This window comes from Callithrix jacchus, chromosome 11 (assembly GCF_049354715.1).
Source record: "Callithrix jacchus isolate 240 chromosome 11, calJac240_pri, whole genome shotgun sequence".
Taxonomy (NCBI): Eukaryota; Metazoa; Chordata; class Mammalia; order Primates; family Cebidae; genus Callithrix; species Callithrix jacchus.
This window is the reverse complement of record NC_133512.1, coordinates 19,413,184-19,433,355: the sequence shown is the minus strand read 5'-3', so window position 1 is coordinate 19,433,355 and position 20,172 is coordinate 19,413,184.

The window sequence follows — 20,172 nt, the reverse complement described above, 5'->3', positions numbered from 1 at the left end:
GCCATTTTCTAAAGAATTTAATCACTTAGCCGATCTTCACTATGTAACAGTACTCCTTATAAAAGAAGTATACCAACACTAAGAACTCCTGACACAAAATTTACGACATTGCATTTGAAGAAAAATGTAGTGACCTAGTTGGTTAAGGAAGGTGGTGTTTACAAAATATTTTAAAAGACTTTATAGATTATTTCTAATATCGAACTATATTTCCCATAATTTAAAACTGTCACCCTCTGATTGTGTGTTAAGTATGGAAAGCCTGAGTAGCTGTTATTTCTTCTACCATTCAAATGCCTACAAATGAAAATAATGATTTGAGCCTCTGGTATAATCATGCTTTTTTCTAAATTGTAACAGAATATTTCCCTTCAATGCTCATGCTCAGTGTGAACTTACTACCATTTGTAAATAAGACACTAATTTCAGAAATATCTTTTTACTAGCATCTAGAATATTCCCTGTTGCTTGTAGACATATGTGCAATTGTCTTCTCTGTTAGTGGATCAGAAACAATCAATTGTCTTCTCTGTCAGTGGATTGAAAGTGCACCAGGAGTTAGCAGAATGTGGTTCATAGCAGACCAGCAGGCGGGCAACAGGGTGTCCAGTGCAACGCTTGGAAATATCAACCACGAAGCAGTCAGCAATGTTGACACTTGAAGGAAAGAGATCTATTCAGGTATGTGGTGAAATACACCTTGCCCCCCAGAATAATAAAAGAGGAATAAAGCATATATGTCAAGGAAATTGTTCTTGCAAACATCCAAGGTGAGTAGGAAAGAGGTATCGGCTCTTCTAAGATGTGGCCTTCATCTTCCTCCCCCAGAATCAAGGACTACACAAAAAAGATACAGTCCTGATCCCCTTCTTAGCACATTGAGTAAACTAATAGTTTTAAAATCTAATAAAAAGACATATATTTAGTAGGTGCCATGCATTCAAAGTGAGGATTACGTTGTTTTTTAAAAACTTACTCTCTGGGGGAGCATTTTATTCTTTGCCATAGCTTGCCAGGCCATGAGGATTGAAAATGTGGCTGTGGTGTCTCTGCCATCACAGATTCCACGGTTTCTATAGCATCCACTGCCTAAAAATACTTGTGGCAAGTATTTTTAGGGAAATCAGTGAGTGCTTTAAGGTTTGATGATCAAATCTTAAGGAACTTTGGCTTTGTTCAGATTGCAATCATCATCTAACAGGATAAATAATCCCTGACACTTGCCACTGAAACAACTGTATTCCTTTCCCTTTGACACAATTTCTAGATTACTTTCTGTTTTTAGACTTTTTGGCAGTATGTGTTGACAGAACCTTATTTGATCTTGATTCCTACAAAATGAACTTTTCTATTTACAGGGACCCTATCCCTGTGAATACCTTTTTCTTTAAACTTCTCTTTTAAAACAGAACATAATCCTAACTTTCAAAGATACCAGTACTGCTTCATATGATTTTGTATAATGTGTTATTCATTTATAAATGTCACTCTACCAAACTGTTAACAAACTCTTCCCTTACGCACGTTTAGAAAATAATCGAATGAAGTTATATTTAGTGAGTGTTATGTTTTTAAAAGGAGTTAGTACTACGTACCTCCTTAACTTTCTGGAAACAGGGATTAGGACCACTGTATATTTGAATCCCAAAATTGTTTAGAAGAGTTTTGCATAGGTGAAAATATCAGCTCTTGTCAGTACTAAAACTATATTTGTTCGTTCTTTGTTTTCTGAACATCTAATATAAGGCAGACACTCTGCTCTGGTGAAATAGCAGTGAGCAAAATAGAAAAACACCTTTATCCTATGGATTTTGCAATCCCATGGGAAATAGATTATACAGTAAGCAGGATTTATTGTGTGCATATTATGTGTCAAGCACAGTTTTCAACATTCCCACAACAGGAATATGACATGAGGACTGCTTTATCACCAGCTTTTTGTCAAGGGAATAGAGAGGAGGTCCATAACTTACCCAAACTGTGTTATGGAACGTGGTTTTGTAGCTACGCAGCCTGATTTCTGAGCTTGACTCCTGACTAACTGCTCAGTCGTGCCTCTTCTTTAGAAACACATTTCTTATTGATTCTTATTCTGTTTGTGGAATTTCCCTTGGTCTTCAGTGAAGAAGACTTTAGCTGCTGAATTGTGATAGGCACAGGAGTAGACAGTGTTGGATTCTGCCTGCTGCTTCTTTTAATGGCACTTCAATGGTGACCGGTATGGGCAGAGGAAAGTATTGAAATTGAAAGTATACTTGCTGAAGAAACAGAGTGTGAGTGCTTGATGGATGAGTTGGAATGCTGGGGTGAAACCTCATGGCAGAAAGTTAGCGAGGTCTGTGATTCTGTTCTTGAGAGTTGTGTGACCGTGGGTACCAATCAAGCACCTCGTGCTCAGAGTACCCAGAGAAGAAGACCCTTATTGGTATGGTATTGACATTTACTAGGGGATAGAACCATTTTCTTTGAATAAAGCATCACTGATTAACCAAGGTGAAGGTCTTCAAGAAGGGACACTGGATATACATTTTCCTTCCCTAACTCACTTTTTATGGGCATGGATTGCTACTGAATTACAGTTTTTAAACTTCGTTCTTAACTCAATTTTCTTTTATGCAGTGCAGCACTGCATTTTCGTAATTCAGAAAGTCATCTGAGGACTGAAGGAATGTAAGTTCTTTTTCCTATCTTTGTGCCCTGGAGCAATATATATATACCCTCAAATTCCATAGTAAATACCAAGCATCCAAAACCTTTTGGGGCCCCACCAAATTACTATTGCGCCAATATGGTCCTTTATGATACTTTGGGAACAATTCAAAGCCAAGAGTAATAAAAAATCCCAGCAAGGAATTGCTGTTGCCTAGGCATGCTTTTACAGCAGAGTCTTCAACAATGAGGATGCAGTCCCAGGTAGGCGGTAGGGGAGACCCCAGGAGCAACGTGGGGTAGATAGGATAGGGTAGTCAATTCAGCTCGTGAAACATCAATTTGGAGCTTAATTCTTCATTGACACAATGTCCTACCATTAACATCTTTGGCAAATGCAGCTCTCCACCTAGTCATTAATGAATACTCTCTTCTATTAAAATATCCACATTATTATCAGACTTCCCTATCACCTAGCAACTTATTGTTTGTCTCTGACTTCCACTTAACTGGACCATAAGCTAAGTAATGGTGTGCATTTACTCAAAATGTATAAGAGAAAAGATGAAGGTTTTATTATTTCTCTATTTAATTTTTTACTTGGGCTGTTTTGCACAAGAAATCACAGATGCTTCCCAGTAGGCAGTGAGTGTACCTGTCTGGACATTTATCCCAGGGACACTGAGTCTATCTTATAAAACTGAAGAGCAAGCAGTTAGTTCATCCCTGATGACTTAAGCTGCCAAGGGAACTAGGAGCTAAGAGTGTGTTTGTTAAACAATTTTACCTCCATGAACTCTTAAGTCTTTGATCATGGTCTGTAACTTCTAACTTTGTATCAGAATTGATTAACACTCGCTTTGAGTGCACTGAATTATAATCTTTATAGCATGCTTCACTCAGCTCCTGACTTGTTATTAGTCAGATTGTCATGAGCCTTCCAAGTTCCAGAGACTAATTGAAAGGGAACATTTAATATATGAACTACCTTGTATTAATTTATTTGAGTATATCACAGGTTTTAAAGTACAAGTTAACAGAAATTGATTCTCAGAGTTGGCAAATGTGATAATCCTCAAATGTTTAAAGTGAGAAAATAGTGGACTTTATATTCAAGCTGGAAAATCTTAACTTATTTTAAAATGGCATCTGTTCACAGGTGCTGATCAAATAATTAAAAAACAACAAAAAGGAGAATATGAACTCAAAATATTATGGAAAAGTTGCATGAACTGTTGAGTGGGTAATACAGAAGTCTTTCTATGGGGCTTAGCATTTTCAATATTGGTACAAACTCAAAGGAAAAAGATTGCCTCTCACCTTTGACAAAGCTTGATATGTTTATCCAGATAAACTCTCTTTGGAGTCTAGATCCAGGATTCACCTATCCATCACTCCCACTGTTCAAAAGGTCCTAGCCATCCTATTGAAATTGAAACGTGTCCTACCCTGTACTATGAAATCTCTTTAGCCATCACTATATTTTATCTGAGCAATTATGGTCTTCTGTAGTACTATATAGTTGATATTTCTGTTATAATTATTGTTTATTGCTTATTTTCCTGATAACATGTAAGTTACATGAAGATAACGATTTTTGTCTTCCTTATTAATGAGTATCTTACAGGTGCCTAGCAGCGCCTGGCATGTAATGGGTATAAAATACAAATTTATAGAATAAATGAATGGCCTAGTACTAGAAGAAAGAATATGCCTTCGCTACTCTGGTTTTGCCTGCCAGCGACCTGCCATGCCCATAGGCCAGTGTCATCGGCATCACCTGGGGAATTATCAGAAATGCAGAAATTGGGATCAACGCGTGCTTTATTAGGTTAGGATCTGCATTTAAACATGCTTTCCAGGTTATTATTAAAGTTCAAGTAGCATTGTTTGGGTCTCTTTTTCAGGAATGCTCGGATTCTGAAATCCTCAGAGAACAGGGGATTTTACCTCTACATACCTGCCCCTGGCTTGCTGAAGATTCAGAATGGCTTGTTCCAGAAAATGGACAAAACATATGTTCAGGTGGAACATGGTTACCCATAATAGATACCACAAAATCTGGACAAAACAAACTCTTAAATGCTTGTAGCTAGTTGGCAGTGGTCTGATCATGCCCAGAATAAAAAGCCACCTAACATTCGGCCTGTGGGCAGGACCTTGTCTGACTACTCATCAGTGGTCTCTTGTGAGATCGGTACAATGTAAGACAAAAGAACCATTTCCAATAAATATATGTAATGGGTACATGTGGATATAAGGATGGAAAGAACAGACTCTGAAGACTTCGAAAGGGGAAAGGGAGGGAAGGGAGAAAAGGGTGAGTGTTAAAAAATTATGTATTGGGTACAATATTTAATACTTGCATAATGGGTATTTCAGAGGTGTGTGAACCAGAGCAACTCCATCTTACACAGGAGCTGAGTAAAATTAGGCTGAAACCTACTGGCCTGCATTCCGGGATGGTTAAGTCATTCTAAGTCACAGGATGAGATAGGAGGTCAGCACAAAATACAGCTCATAAAGACCTTGCTGATAAAACAGTTTGCAGTGAAGGAGCTGGCCAAAAGTCACCAAAACCAAAATGGCTATGGGAATGACCTCTGGCCATCCTGACTGCTACATTCTCACCAGCACCTTGACAGTTTACAAATGCCATGGCAATGTCAGGAAGTTACCTCCTATGGTCTTAAAAGGGGAGATATGAATAATCCACTGCTTGTTTAGTTTATCATCAAGAAATAACCATAAAAAGGGGCAATCAGCAGCCCTCAGGAGTGTCTACGAAGTAGCCATTCTTTTATTCCTTTACTGTTTTAACAAACTTGGGTTCACTTTGCACTGTGGACTTGCCCTGAATTATTTCTTGTGCAAGAAGAATTTGTCTTGCCCTGAATTATTTCTTGTGCAAGAAGAAATTCAGACCCTCTCTTGGGGTCTGAATCGGGACCCCTTCTCAGTGACAGGTACGCTGCAAGTCAATGATTACAGACATTGCAAAGTGTATATCGTGTGTCAGGCTTTTTTCTAAGTATTTTATTGTGCTTCTGTTTCCATGTCAATACTGAGGCATTTGTTTCATCGATTACCTTGGTCCAGATGGACTTCCTCAACAAGACTTTATCAACAAACAGGGTAAAACTCTGTAAAACATTTGAGGAGGTTATTCTAGGTCAAATATGAAAACTATGACACATCACACAGCTTCAGGGGGGTCCTGAGAACATGTGCCCAAGGTTGTTGAGATACAGCTTGGTCTCATTAGCTTTAGAGAGACATAAGACAGTAATCAATACACGGAAGATGGGCACTGTTGGTCTGGAAAGGCGGGACAGCTCAAAGTGGGGCCTTCCAGGTCATAGGTGGATTCAAAGATTTTCTGATTGGCATTTGGTCAAAATAGTTAAATTATTACCTAAAGACCTGGAATTAATGCAAAGGAATATCTGGGTTCAGATGGGGTGTTGTGAAGACCAAGGTTTTTATCATGCAGATGAGGCCGCTAGGTGGCAGGCTTCAGAGAGAACTGATTGTACACGTTTCTTACCAGACTTAAAAAGGTGCCAAGCTCTTAGTTAATTTTCTCCTGGATTGGGGAAAGGCCCTGGAAAGGAAAGGTGAATCTCCACAAAACACAGATATTCTCACAAGAGAGCTTTGCAGAACGATTTCAAAATGTGTCAAAAAAGGATATTTGAAGGTAAAATGCTTTGATTTCTTTCAGGGCCTGCTCTCTGTCATGTTGGTGTCTAGTCGTCATGAAGCATCTGTTTGTCAGTCTTAGGATCTTGGCCCTAACGTTAATGTTGGTCAGTTGTACCTGAATTCTAAAGAGAAGAGGGTATAATGTCCCACTCCCCTACCTATCCTGTCCCGCTCCCCCTACCTATCCTGTCCCGCTCCCCCTACCTATCACGTCCCACTCCCCTACCTATCCTGTCCCGCTTCCCCTACCTATCCTGTCCCGCTCCCCCTAACTATCCTGTCCCGCTCCCCCTACCTATCATGTCCCACTCCCCTACCTATCACGTCCCACTCCCCCTACCTATCCTGTCCCACTCCCCCTACCTATCACGTCCCACTCCCACTACCTATCCTGTCCCACTCCCCTACCTATCCTGTCCCGCTCCCCCTACCTATCCTGTCCCGCTCCCCCTACCTATCACGTCCCACTCCCCTACCTATCCTGTCCCGCTCCCCCTACCTATCATGGGCTGAACTTGATTTACAGGTTATCTTTGGATTATCTTTGGAAGGAGAGGAGACGCCCATTCGGTTAGGGAAGGGTCAACCTTCTGTTGAGACACCTCATGACAGTTGGGTGCGCAAAAAGAACAGATGCCTTACTTCGGCACCTGGAGGACTGTGGGTATAAAGTGCCTAAAAAAAAAGCCCAGATTCGCCAAAATAAATAAATAAAATACAACATCTGAGGCTCACCATCCAGAAGGGGGTATGCAGCCTAGAAGCAGAGAAAAAGTGAGCCATTTACAACCTGCCAGAACCCGAGGCCAGAAGGCAGGTGAGAGAGCTCCTGGGAGCCGTGGATTTTGTTTCCAGACTTTGCAGTACTGGCCAAACCCTTACACAGAGTGACAAAGGCAGGAGGGGAAAAGGCAAGAAACCCTTTGAATGGGGCAAAAACTAAAAGGGAAACTTCTGTCAGCCCTGGCTTTGGGGCTAGCTGCTTTAACAGAGCTTTTCATGCTGTATAGGTCAAAAAAAAAAAAAGAAGGCTGGGCGCAGTGGCTCAAATCTGTAATCCCAGCACGTTGGGAAGCCGAGGCAGGTGGATCACGAGGTCAAGAGATCGAGACCATCCTGGTCAACATAGTGAAACCCCGTCTCTACTAAGGATACAAAAAATTAGCTGGGCATGGTGGCGCGTGCCTGTAATCCCAGCTACTCAGGAGGCTGAGGCAGGAGAATTGCCTGAACCCAGGAGGCGGAGGTTGAGGTGTGCAGAGATCTCACAGTTGCACTCCCAGCCTGGGTAACAAGAGTGAGACTCCGTCTCAAAAAAAACAAAAAAGGAGAAGAAGAAGAAGAGGAATGGCAATTAAAGATGCTAGCCTCAACTCTGGGAAGAATTTAAATATTAAAGCACCCCCCACAGTAGTGACCCTAATGAATACCAAAGGACATCATTGATTAACAAATGCTAGGCCTGCCAAATACCTGTGCCTGCTAAAGTAAAAATCTCTGCATTACCATTAGGGTCTGTGCAACACCCTAAACCCTGCCACGTTGCCCCTGGTGCCAGGAAACCTATGAAATAGCCCATGTGCTGCTTCGAGATCTCATTTCTAGGTTCGGACTGCCACTGCGCATCGGATCAAACAACGGACCAGCATTTGCAGCGAACTTGGCCCAGAAGACAGCAATGGCCTTGGGGTATTACTTTGGAAACTGCAGGAGGCCTGTTGCCCTCAGAGTTCGGGAAAAGTGAAAAGAATAAACTGGACCATCAAAAACAGCTTAGGGAAAGTGTATCAGGAGGATCAAAGTGGGTGCAGGCACCTCCCTTAGGGTTATTCAAAATTAGATGCACTCCCTATAGGAAGACAGGATATTCCCCTATAAAGTCTTATAGCATAGGCCCCCTCCCCTACTCCAGGCGCTCCTGAGATGGGGAGTGGGGAAAGATTGAGTTAGGACTCTAGTTACCAGCTTTAGCGAGAGTCACTCAGGATATTTCAACCAGGATAAATGACAAATGTCCTATAAGCTTATTCTCCCCAGTTCACCCTTTCTTACTAGGTGATCACGTGTGGATAAAGGACTGGAGTACAGCCCCTCTAAAGCCACGGTGGAAAGGACCTAACACCTGATTCTGACCACTTCCGCAGCTGTGAAGGTGGAGGGAATCCCAGCCTGGACCGACCACAGCCGTGTAAAAACCCAGCAGCAGCTGAGACTTGGGAAGCTACACGAAGGCAAGGACTGCAGAATCACCTTAGAAAGGACAACAAGCCCTGCTCCAGCCACATCCTGGAAGCTGGCTGGTCCACACACAGCCGAAGCATGAGGAGATTCATCATGGGACTTGTCCTTTTTAATATTTGGAATTGTACAGTAGGGCCATTAACCAATTTTGAAGAATGCCCTCAGTGCGTACACCAGGTTACTAAGGTAGGGCGTAAAGTTACTGCCATTCTTTTGTCCTACAGTTATTATAAAAGTCCAGCGACACAGAAGGGAACATGTTTATATAATGGTGTGTATAAGTATAAGGTGTGTAATCCCGGGAATAGACAGCCCGATGTCTGCTATGACCCCTCAGGGCCCCCTATACATACGGCTTTTGAAATTAGACTCCTGACAGGGCAATGGAATAGCCCTACTAAACTGATAGCCAAGACAGAGGAGAGGGGAAGCCCAAAGCAGGTCACCCTAAGGTCTGATGCTTGTGCAGCCATCAATGCCTGTCCTTCTTGGGGGTGGGGGAGGTTGTGGTTCCCTCCGATAGAAACAAAGTGATGCGAAAGAACATAAATACCTCTGCCAGAAAACCTACTGATGCTATGACTGCCCCTATTGGTCATGTGTCACCTGGGCCACTTGGAAAAAGTGATATAAATGATCCTGTTAGCCTTGTAAATGGAGGGACACCATTCCATGGGGTAATGTCCCCTGTGTCTCAGGACACTGTAACCCAGTGGAATTAATAATGACAAACCCCCAAGATCCCAAATGGGGAAAAGGGGAAAATGTAGTGCCAGGCATTGACGGAAAAGGATGTAACTCTGGAGTCAGTATCCAGATTCAGAGAAAAATCCAGAAATGCTCAGCCCGGCCAGTGTCCCAGCACTTTTTTAATATATTAAATAAACCAATACCGGAGCTTCCAAAAAAAGACAAAGAACTTGTTCTTTCACCTTGCTGAAAATGTGGCCCATTCCCTCAATGTCACTTCTTGCTATGTATGTGGAGCGATGACTATGGGTGACAAGTGGCCATGAGAAGCCTGTGAGTTATTACCCCCTGACCCTGTCCCTGACCTGACCTCAGCTCAAAGGGTTCAAGCCAATAGTTTCCGGGTTTCAAAGGTCTCAATTATTGGACAATACTGTTTGGCCGGAGAAGGAGCAGGCTTCACTATTCCGGTAGGAAAGCTTAGCTGCCTAGGGCAGCGACTGTATAATGGAACAGTGGGCACTGTAACCTGGTGGAGCTCAAACTATACAGAAAAGAACCCCCTCCTAAAATGTCCAACATTACAGGATGCTTAGGATCATCCTGGGTACCGGAGAGACTGGACAGCCCCTCCTTGGTTGTACTGGATATGCGGACATAGAGCATACATACAGCTGCCTGAAAGATGGACAGGTAGCTGTGTCGTAGGCATCATTAAGCCTTCTTTTTTTCTATTATCTGTTAAGACAGGTGAGCTGTTAGGGTATCCAGTCTACTCTGCTAGGGAGAAAAGAAACCTAAAGATAGGAGAATAGACAGATGATAAGTGGCCACCGGAGAGAATTATTGAGTATTATGGGCCGGCCACATGGGCGGAGGATGGCTCATGGGGATACCAGACTCCTATTTACATGCTCAACCGGATCATCTGGTTGTAGGCTGTTTTGGAAATACTCACTAATGAAACGGGCTAAGCTCTGTCCATTTTGGCCAGACAAGAAACTCAAATGAGAAACGCCATTTATCAGAACCGGCTGGCCCTAGATTATTTGCTGGCAGCTGAAGGAGTAGTCTGTAGAAAATTCAGTCTAGGCAACTGCTGTCTATACATAGACAACCAGGGTCAAGCAGTTGAGGATATTGTACGAGACATGACCAAACAGGCACCCGTGCCTGGGCAGGTATGATGCGGATTTAACCCTGAGTCCTGGTTTGGAGGTTGGTTCTCATCCTTAGGAGGATTCAAAACTCTCATCATAAGTGTTATAATAATGATAGGCGTTTGGTTGTGACTCCCTTGCTTCTCCCCTTGTTCCTTCAGATGATTGGGGGATTCATCACTACTGTAGTTAGCCAAAAAATGACATCACTGTTTGGTAGAAAGTCCCGCCATCTTTCCCCCAGGTTTCTTGCCCCCACCCTCCCCCCAGGCTTCCTGCTGCCCTGAGAAAAGCCCGCCAAGCCTGCTCTGTTCTGCCCAGCAACAACAAGCAGCCAATCATCGCAGCAGGAAAGCCCGCCAAGCCTCGGCCTATCCTGAACCGACTCGTAACCCTCTGAGCCACCTCAGCAGTCTGCCCAGAGACGGACAGCCTATCCTAAGCTCCTACGACACTCCGCCAGCCCTGTGTCCACGCCCCGTCCACCCCCCTATAAAACCCTCCTACCCCAGCTGCGCAGTCGCAGCCAGCCCCAATCTCCTTCCTTTCCTGGCCTGCCCGCTGGTCCCAATAAACCTGAACTCGGCTTCCAACTCTCGAGCTGTTATTTGGGGTCGGGTACCGGGCAGGGGTCTACAAGGGGGTCGCACAATCACAAGTATATTATGTGAAACATTATCAATCAGTTTCTTCAGAGGATCTGGAAAGTGAGAATGAGAGTGAGACGTCTCACTGATATTATAGAGTGGTGAGGGTCTTAAAGGTAGGGGTGAGGAAGGAGACCCAGGCATCTGGGATCAGCTCCCCCTGGACTTCCACACTACATTTCAAAAGTAGAAAAAGCAGGCCCACTGGCACCTCCTGATCCACCTTCCTGTAAATAACATGCTTGGTATTGGCGAAACTTTCTGGAAGACACAGTTTTTACTTAAAACAAGATCAAACCCCCACCCCACTCCTCTGTCCGGAGACCAGAGCCTTTTTACATATGATTTCTAAAAGTGTAAACCCGAAACCCTTTCATTTGTGATTTCTAAAGCTGTAAACCCAGAAACATTTTCATATGTGGTCCCTAAAGCTGTAACTCTAAAACCCTTTTCACTCGTGATATCTAAGGCTGTAACCCTGAGATGCTTCCGTGCTGAATATCTAGAGTGTAAGCCTATAAAGGCAGAACCTCGCTTTGTTAAATGAGCTGGGTTTAGACAAATCATCGCCTGGCTCCCGGCCATAATAAACCCCTTTTCCTTCCCATTTGATGTTCGAGAGCTCTGTTTCTCGTGGCCGCTGCTGCTACAGTAGCACTAATAAAAAATCTGTTCAAGGAAAAGGAAATGTCAGGAGGTACCTAAGTATTAAAATACAATATATCTTTCTGTCAAGAAAAGTAGGCATCCTATATATATTTGTTCCATGAGTTAAGGCAGGTTCTAAAATGCATTATTTCTGTTGCTGAATTCAGTCCATTTCTCTAACTCATCCTGTCAACAGATAGTTCTGATTTCCATGCTACAATTTTAACATCTTCAGCCCAAGGCAAAGTAGGAAAATAGGAAGTAGGGAAATTATTTTCTTTCTGAGTTTTTCCTCCTTCTCTTCCCTGCCTGCCTATCCTTAGGCACACGCCCATCAAATGTTTGCTTCTTATCAAACTAGCTCAAAGAAAGCATGAAATTCAACCTGTCAAGGTGCAACGGTTCTGGCACCGCCGCTAGGAGTTATTTGCACTTAAGCCAACTTGAAAAGTTTAAGATAAAGACTATTCTTCCCTGGTGGAATTCAAGTCATCAAATCAAGTTGAGGTCTCTTTAGGGGAGTTTTGGTAGTAAATTCTAATACACCTCAAGTCAAGTCACCCTACATCCTAACGGGTATACTTTGCTTCTGTTTAGTCCCAAGTGTTCATGTTCCCCTCAAAGACCTTTGCCTTCAGAGATTATAAATACCTTACTGCTCATGAATTTTAACCTCTGAAGTTCACTTAAATTCACTGAAGTCTAATTTGCTTAAAAGAATCAAGCTTGTTAATTGTAGAATTTAAGTGTTGAGGACTATGCCAAGTTCTTCCGGATTCTTGAACTTTGGACATTCAAGAATGGCAATTTAAAAATCAATATGGGTTTAGGAATGTTAACCAAATTAACATTGCACTCCTGTTCACACCCTGCCTTTAATGAGTCTTTTTTATTTTCTACAAGGCTGATCATTATAATTATTTATGCCCCAATTAGTCAGATAAAGCAAATTGCTTTTGTTCTATTAGGCTGTATGCTGGATTCAACTTGCATTACTAATACATCTTGCACTTGGTTTTCACTTGCAAAATAAAAGGCAGCCACTTTTTATTCCAGTTTCCTGAAACCCTATTTACTTTCAAAATTTACTGTCAACTGTTTTTCTCAAGAAGATTTCCTCCTGGCATCAATATCTTGTGAAAAATCCACTACTTTGAAATTCCACATTTAGTTTTCTTTCATGGTCTTTTGCTAGTTTCCCGAGGCGGACACGATAAACAATAAGGCCTGCAAAAGGTCTAACGTGCACTCAGTATACGTCACATACCCGAAACCTGTCCACTGCCGTGGAACAGTGTAAGACTTAAGGAGACTCTTTCCCTGACTTTAAAATGTTACTCATATTTAAAGAACTCCATTGTTTCAGTTTAGGATTAAACCGTATTACTATTAAATTAAATTTCGCCCAGAATCTATACAGAGCCATGGATTGTATCTTGATTGACTTGATATCTAACAAACTCCAATAATAGCTTCTACTGAAATTTTAAGTACAAGTAAGAAAATATTACCATACTTTGGTGCTCAACTCTTCTTTACAACTGAACAGAAAAAGGAAGTGGTCCTTATTTTAGTTTTTAATTGTGAAGTAAACCATATACAACACTTTCAAGACGATGACTCTTTTAATATTTAAGTTATGTTGCAGGACTACTAAGATCACAAGCAACACAATTTAACTGGAAATGAATCCTATGCTATTTAACTCACAGCTAGGGGTCCAAAATGGCTCCCGCCGGAGGTCGTGGCGCTTGCGAAGGCGAGGTCATGAGTTCAAGGCTAACCTGAGCAACCTCATAAACTCAAGATTGGCAAGAAAAAAAAAAACCCTCACAGCTTTATTAATTAAAACAAGGGTCTGATATTTAAGACTATATTCTTTCGTTAATATTCTCTCTTTATTTTTGATCAAAAATAAAGTTCCATTTCCTGACATTACATATAAACCTCTCAGAGCAAAAATACTGTTACTTGATAAATTTAATTAAGCAGAGATTCTTTTGATACATTTCAAATTTGAGGAATTTAAATTGTGAAGTTCCAGTCTCATTTCTAGCTAACGCCGAAGTGGCTTTTGTCATAATCAAGTGTACGCACATGCACACACACACAGAAAACATTTGCAACCAGAGATTTCAAGCACTTGCTATTTATGGCAGCACCGCTCTAGTTCACAAAAACCTGGCCTTTGTTTTTATTTGACCGCTATGAGCTTTCTCTCTTACAATCATCCCGGGAGTTTGACAAAAGAGTTAAAAAAAATTCCTCATTGGGAAGCACTCTGAGAGATGTTGTTGGTGTGGGATAATAGATTAGCCAAGGTTCTCTAGAGAAACAGAACCAATAGGATAGGCATATCCAAAGAAAGAGATTTATTTTAAGCAATTGGCCTATGTAATTGTAGAGACTGAACGGTTCTAGTATGAAGACTGACAGTCAGTGACCCGGGACAGCCCATGGTGTGGTTGTCACCTGAAGGCTATCTGCTAGAGAATTCCCTCTTGCTCAGGAAACAGGTCTTTCTGTTCTATTTAGGTCCTCAACTAATTGGATGAGGCCCTCCCACATTAAAGAGAAGAATCCGCTTTAACCCAGAGTCTGCTGATTTAAATGTTAATCTTATCCAAAAACACTTTCCAAGTTGACACATAAAATTAACCTACAAATCCACCCCTTAGCAATGTGGCACCCAGATGCATCTCCTTAAATCATGCTCAATCTCCAAATGAAAACAGTAACCATGTCATACCTGCACCTAAGGAGATACAACGGTAGGGGTAGGCTAGAGAAAGGAGAACAGACCCAAAGTCAGGCAAGCAAGTTTTATTAACCTGCGGGGCTGCTCTGTAACAATCAGAGGAGGCAGCCCTGAGCTTACAAAATCAGGAGTTTACATGGGGTGAGAGGGGCATAAGGGGGCTTTAGGACCGAGGTAATCTATCCACTGGTAACAGGCACGGAGACAGTTTGTTAGCTTGTAACAGACCTACAATACATTATCCTGTATTCTGGGGGTTGCAGTCTTTTTAAAAAAGAGAGAAACCAGGAATTTTTTACAGGTACGTGTCAAACAGGAATTTCAGATTAGGGGTAGTTTTAACGACTTCCACCTGCCATTTTCTTTTCTTCTTTTTTTTTTTCTGAGGCAGAGTATCGCTCTGTTGACAGGCGCCAGGCTGGAGTGCAGTGGTGCAGTCTGCAACCTCCGCCTCCCTCGTTCAGGCAATTCACCTGCCGCAGCCTCCCGAGTAGCTGGGACTACAGGCGTGAGCCACCACCCCTAGCTATTTTTTTTTTTTTTTTTTTTTTGGTATGTTTAGTAGAGACAGGGTTTCACTATGTCGGCCAGGATGGTCTCAATCTCTTGACCTCGTGATCCGCCCGTCTCGGCCTCCCAAAGTGCTGGGATTACAGGCCGCGCCCGGCCCCACCTGCCATTTTCACAGTAATAGTCCCCATTTCAAATATCGCAGAACAATGTGGAGATTCTGCACGTTGTTAAATCTGTCTATTCTAATTATGCATTCTGGACCTTCGGAGGTAAAGTGTGAGTTTGGAGGCACCCTGGGAGCACTGTGAGATGGACCCTAACTAATAACATGTTGACCTCTGTAAGCCCCTACTGTGGTTGGAGGCCCCCATGATGTTTTGTCTCTCCTAGAATAGTGTCAGTTCAACCCCAGTGTTTTTCTTTCTTTCTTTCTTTCTTTCTTTCTTTCTTTCTTTCTTTCTTTCTTTCTTTCTTTCTTTCCTTTCTTTCTTTCTTTCTTTCTTTTTTCTTTCTTTCTTTCTTCTCTTTCTTTCTTTCTTTCCTTTCTTTCTTTCTTTCTTTCTTTCTTTCTTTCTTTGTTTCTTTCTTTCTTTCTTTCTTTCTTTTTTTCTTTCTTTCTTTCTTCTCTTTCTTTTTTTTTTTTAACGGAGTTTCGCTCTTGTTACCCAGGCTGGAGTGCAATGGCGCGATCCCGGCTCACCGCAACCTCCGCCTCCTGGGTTCAGGCAATTCTCCTGCCTCAGCCTCCTGAGTAGCTGGGATTACAGGCACGCGCCACCATGCCCAGCCAATTTTTTGTATCTTTAGTAGAGACGGGGTTTCACCATGTTGACCAGGATGGTCTCGATCTCTTGACCTCGTGATCCACCCGTCTTGGCCTCCCAAAGTGCTGGGATTACAGGCTTGAGCCACCGCACCCGGCCCCAGTGTTTTAATATAATGTTTCTATAATTTCAAAACTTTATGTAAAGAACAAAGATTCCTATGTTTCTTCCCTCATTTTCTAAAACAGAAATTATAATTGATGTTGTATACCTCTCAGAGAACAAAGAAAGAAATTGCATCAGGTTCAACCTCTCTCAGCAAATGGAGATTACTTATTTCAGAAACAAAATCAAAAACATAACTTTTCTGGTCACTAAGCAGCCTACTAAGAATGTTTAGTAATAAGAATGTGAAAAGGCAGAATACATGAATATAGATTTGTGCTTGAAAGTGACAGAGTGGTGAGACAGGAGCTGTGAGGGGACTGCAGGCACAAAGGGAGGTGACACCACAGCCTGGCAGCACGTTGCCCCTGTGGGGAAGCTCTGGAGGCAAGGATTAAGCTCCGAAGCGGGCGATGGGTTTCTTTTCCAACCGCATATCTCATGGATAGCACGATGACTTCTAATCCCAAATAACATAAACTTTCTACCAACAGTAAAGTTAAACACTTTGAAATTCAGTGCATTACCTAGATCCATAGCTTTATTTCAGAGTGCTGCTTCACATAACTGGTGAGTAAGTATAATCTTTCCAAGAGACAGGAATCTGACAGAGATTTTAAAAAATATTAGTAAAAGGATCTGGGAGAGCTCCTATAGCAGAGTGGCTGGGTGGCTGTGGGGATGGAAGCAAACTATTTAAGTTTTGGGGGACCCTCATTTCTCAAAAGTGAAATTTTGTTTTCAGAAGGAAAACATTTCTACAGTAACCTCTGGGATTTATAAATGCCTGATAGCACTATCACTAAATTATATTTAAGTTATGTTTAAACGTTTCAGGCTTTTGTTAATATACATCTAAAACCTCAAAGTTGAAAGTGTCACTGAAGATCAGGTAGTCCAAAGGCTTCCCTTTCTTTGAATTTAGCTAACAGCATCTCTGACAATGGCGACTGAGCAGGGAATTTGTGGTTACCCAACAACCCTGTTGCAAAGAAGCTGTGATCTCTTAATGAGGAGGTTCCCAACCTCTTGTATAAATCAACTCATCTGTGCAACACAGTCAATTTACAGAGGCCCTGGTTCCCCCCTACACTGGCTGAATAGCCAGGAGAAAAGACTGGAGCAATTCCTTTTTTGTGGTGGTTTTGTTCCTGACAACTTTTATTTATTTAAGATACTCTGTTTTTTAAAAGATTAGGTTCACAGCAAAATTGAGAGGCAGGTATAGAGATTTCTTGTATACTCCCTGCTCTCATTCATGCATAGCCCCCTACCTTAGCAACCCACCAGAATGGTAGCTTCGTTACAGTCAGTGAACCACAGTGATGCTCCATCATCACCAGAATCCGTAGGTTTCATCAGGCTCCACTCTTGGTGCTGTACATTTCATGGGTTTTGGGAAACTTGTCATGACACATATCCACCAAGGTGGCATCCCACAGAGTGGTTCCACTGCTGTGAAAGTCCTCTGTGTCCACAAAAAGATGCTTTACAATCGTTTTACTGTCTGCATAGTTTTTTATTTTCCAGAATGTCAGTTTTTATTTTCCAACCATTCAATGTACCTTTTCAGACAGGTTTCTTTCACTTTATAACATGCACTTAAGGTTCCTCCATGTTTTTTCATGGCTAGATGACCTGGTTGGCTCCTTTTGATTAAACTCTCTCTGTGATTCTGGTGTACACTGAAGACTGTACCACTGGACATTGTCACAGGATTACAGTAAGCTAGATAGTACAGAAGTGGGACTGCGTTTTGTTTGTTTTGAAGAGGGCAAGGATACGCTTGCACAACACGAGCTCCTCCACACTTAGACATTAAAAAGGGTGTTCGAAGGACCAGACGCAACCCTTCTACTGCTGCTGGCCATTCTAGTCCCACTTTTATTGTCATAAAGCCAAGTAGGAATGAAAATAGTTTCATTTCCTTGGGAAATGGGAAATGTTAAATTATTTTTTAATAATTCCCTGGTGAACTCCCTGAGGAATTCCTAGCTCACTTAGGAATAAGGAAGGTCAGAGAAACAAAAAAAATTTTGTAATTAAAATAAGTTTCTTTGCTCACACAATCACTTCTTATTTAATGTTAGCTAGGTGTCTGGCAAAGCTCTGTTTATTGTGGAAACTAAAGGGATGAGGACAAGAAGTTTCCTGAGAATGTAGAGACTAAGTTCCAGATAGAAAAGGTGGACAGGTAAATGTGCAAAATGAGTTTAAGTTGTGAAAACTGCTATGAGGGATGCAACAGTGTGACAGAACCAGAGTGCCTGGGGATAAAGTTAAGGGTCTGGAAACTAGGATGGCCGGGAAGGTGTCTAAGGGGAGCTAGTAAGAAGGTCTCTGTGTGCTGTGGGAAGAGTGTTTAGCAGAATCTATAACACCGTAGTGACAACCACGAAAAGGCCAAACACCATATTGCAAAGCAGTAAGATGGAGTGTGTACTGGGGTCTTGGGAACTGCAACTTAGTATTCACAGATGTGACTGGAAGCCAAATTGTGTTCCAAAAAAAAAGGTGGAGGATATAGGGATTTTTACAAGGATGCTGGGGTGGTCAATCATGGTTGCTGTTCAGGAGTTGCAGACCTGGAGAGATTTAGCTGCTTTCTAGGATATTGCAGTTGTGGTAATTTTGGCCAGTTCAAAGGTTCGAGGCAAGTTCCTGTTTTGTCAGGTTGCAGGTTGTGCAGGGAGTCCTCTTTAGAAGGGATTCCCACTTCATTCTAGAGCTCTGACCCAGAGTGGTACTGTTTTGTAAATCACATTTCACAGCAGAAAAGATGGAGTCATTGAGAAGATTACAAAATAGGGCAAGTGGTAGAAGAGGTCAGAGGGGAGGTGGGCGCAAATTGCGTGTCTTTTAGGTTATTCTAAGCAAAAGTGGATTGGATTTTATCTTTAATTATCACTCTTCTCCAAGGTAAAGATTGAACTGAAGATGGGGAAATAATAAAATAGTACAAGTAGAAAAATCTTTTAAGAGGCTGCTTCTCGGTTCACAGGTCTTAATGATGAAGTCGTGAGGCAGCAGGGGCTGATACATCAATTTCGAATCTCGGTTACCTTGAGCTTGTTCATATTGTGTATGTGTTTCCTATACTTACCCATTTCCTACTTCATTGTGCCACATTTACAAACTATTGAAATTAACGTTTGTGGCATATGTCCTGTCCCACCTTTTTATACTCTATACCTCTCTTACCTAACTCAATATGTATACAAATCACTATGGGACTTAATAAATTATAATTCAATAAATTATAGCTAAATTTAATTAAACTTTAAAATTTACACAATCTTGAGAAAATCTTTGTGTTTTATCTCACTGTTGAGTATATGGAATAATTTATTAACATCATTTACAGTTTAGAAATGGATATGGTTTGGCTCTGTGTCCCCATCCAAATCTCACCTTGAATTGTAGTTTTCATAATTCCACATGTTGAGGAAGGGACCTGGTGGGAGATAATTAAATCATGGGGGCAGTTTCCCCCATGCTGTTCTCATGATAATGAATGCGTCTTATGAGATTTGATGGTTTTAACTGTCTGGCATTTCCCCTGCTGGTACTCATTCTTTCTCCTGCTCCCCTGTGAAGAGGTGCCTTCAGCCATGATTGTAAGTCTCCCGAGCTCTCCTCAGCCATGTGGAACTATGAGTCAATAAAATCTATTTTTTTAAAATAAATTACCTAGTCTCAGGTATTTCCTCATAGCAGCATGACAATGGACTGATAGAGTAAATTCATACCAGAAGTACTGGTGCACTGCTATAAAGATAGCATGAGAATGGAATAATACAGTCAATTCATACCAGAAGTATTAGTATACTTCTATAAAGACACTTGAAAATGTGGAAGTGACTTTGGAACTGGATAGCAGGCACAGGCTGGAACCCTTTGGAGGACTCAGAACAAGGCAGGAAAATGTGGGAATCTTTGGAACTTCCTAGAGACTTGTTGAATGGCATTGACCAAAACTGATAGTTATATGGACAATACAGTTCAGGCTGAGGTGGTCTCAGATGGAGGTGAGAAACTTCTTGAGAACTGGGGCAAAGGTGACTCTTTTTATGTTTTAGCAAGAGACTGGTGGCATTTTGCCCCTGTCTTGGAGATACATGAAACTTTGAACTTGAGAGAACAAATTTAGGGAGTCTGATTGAAGAAATTTCTACGTAGAAAAGTGTTCAAGAGGAATAAAAAAGTTTGGAAAATTTGCAGACTGATGATGA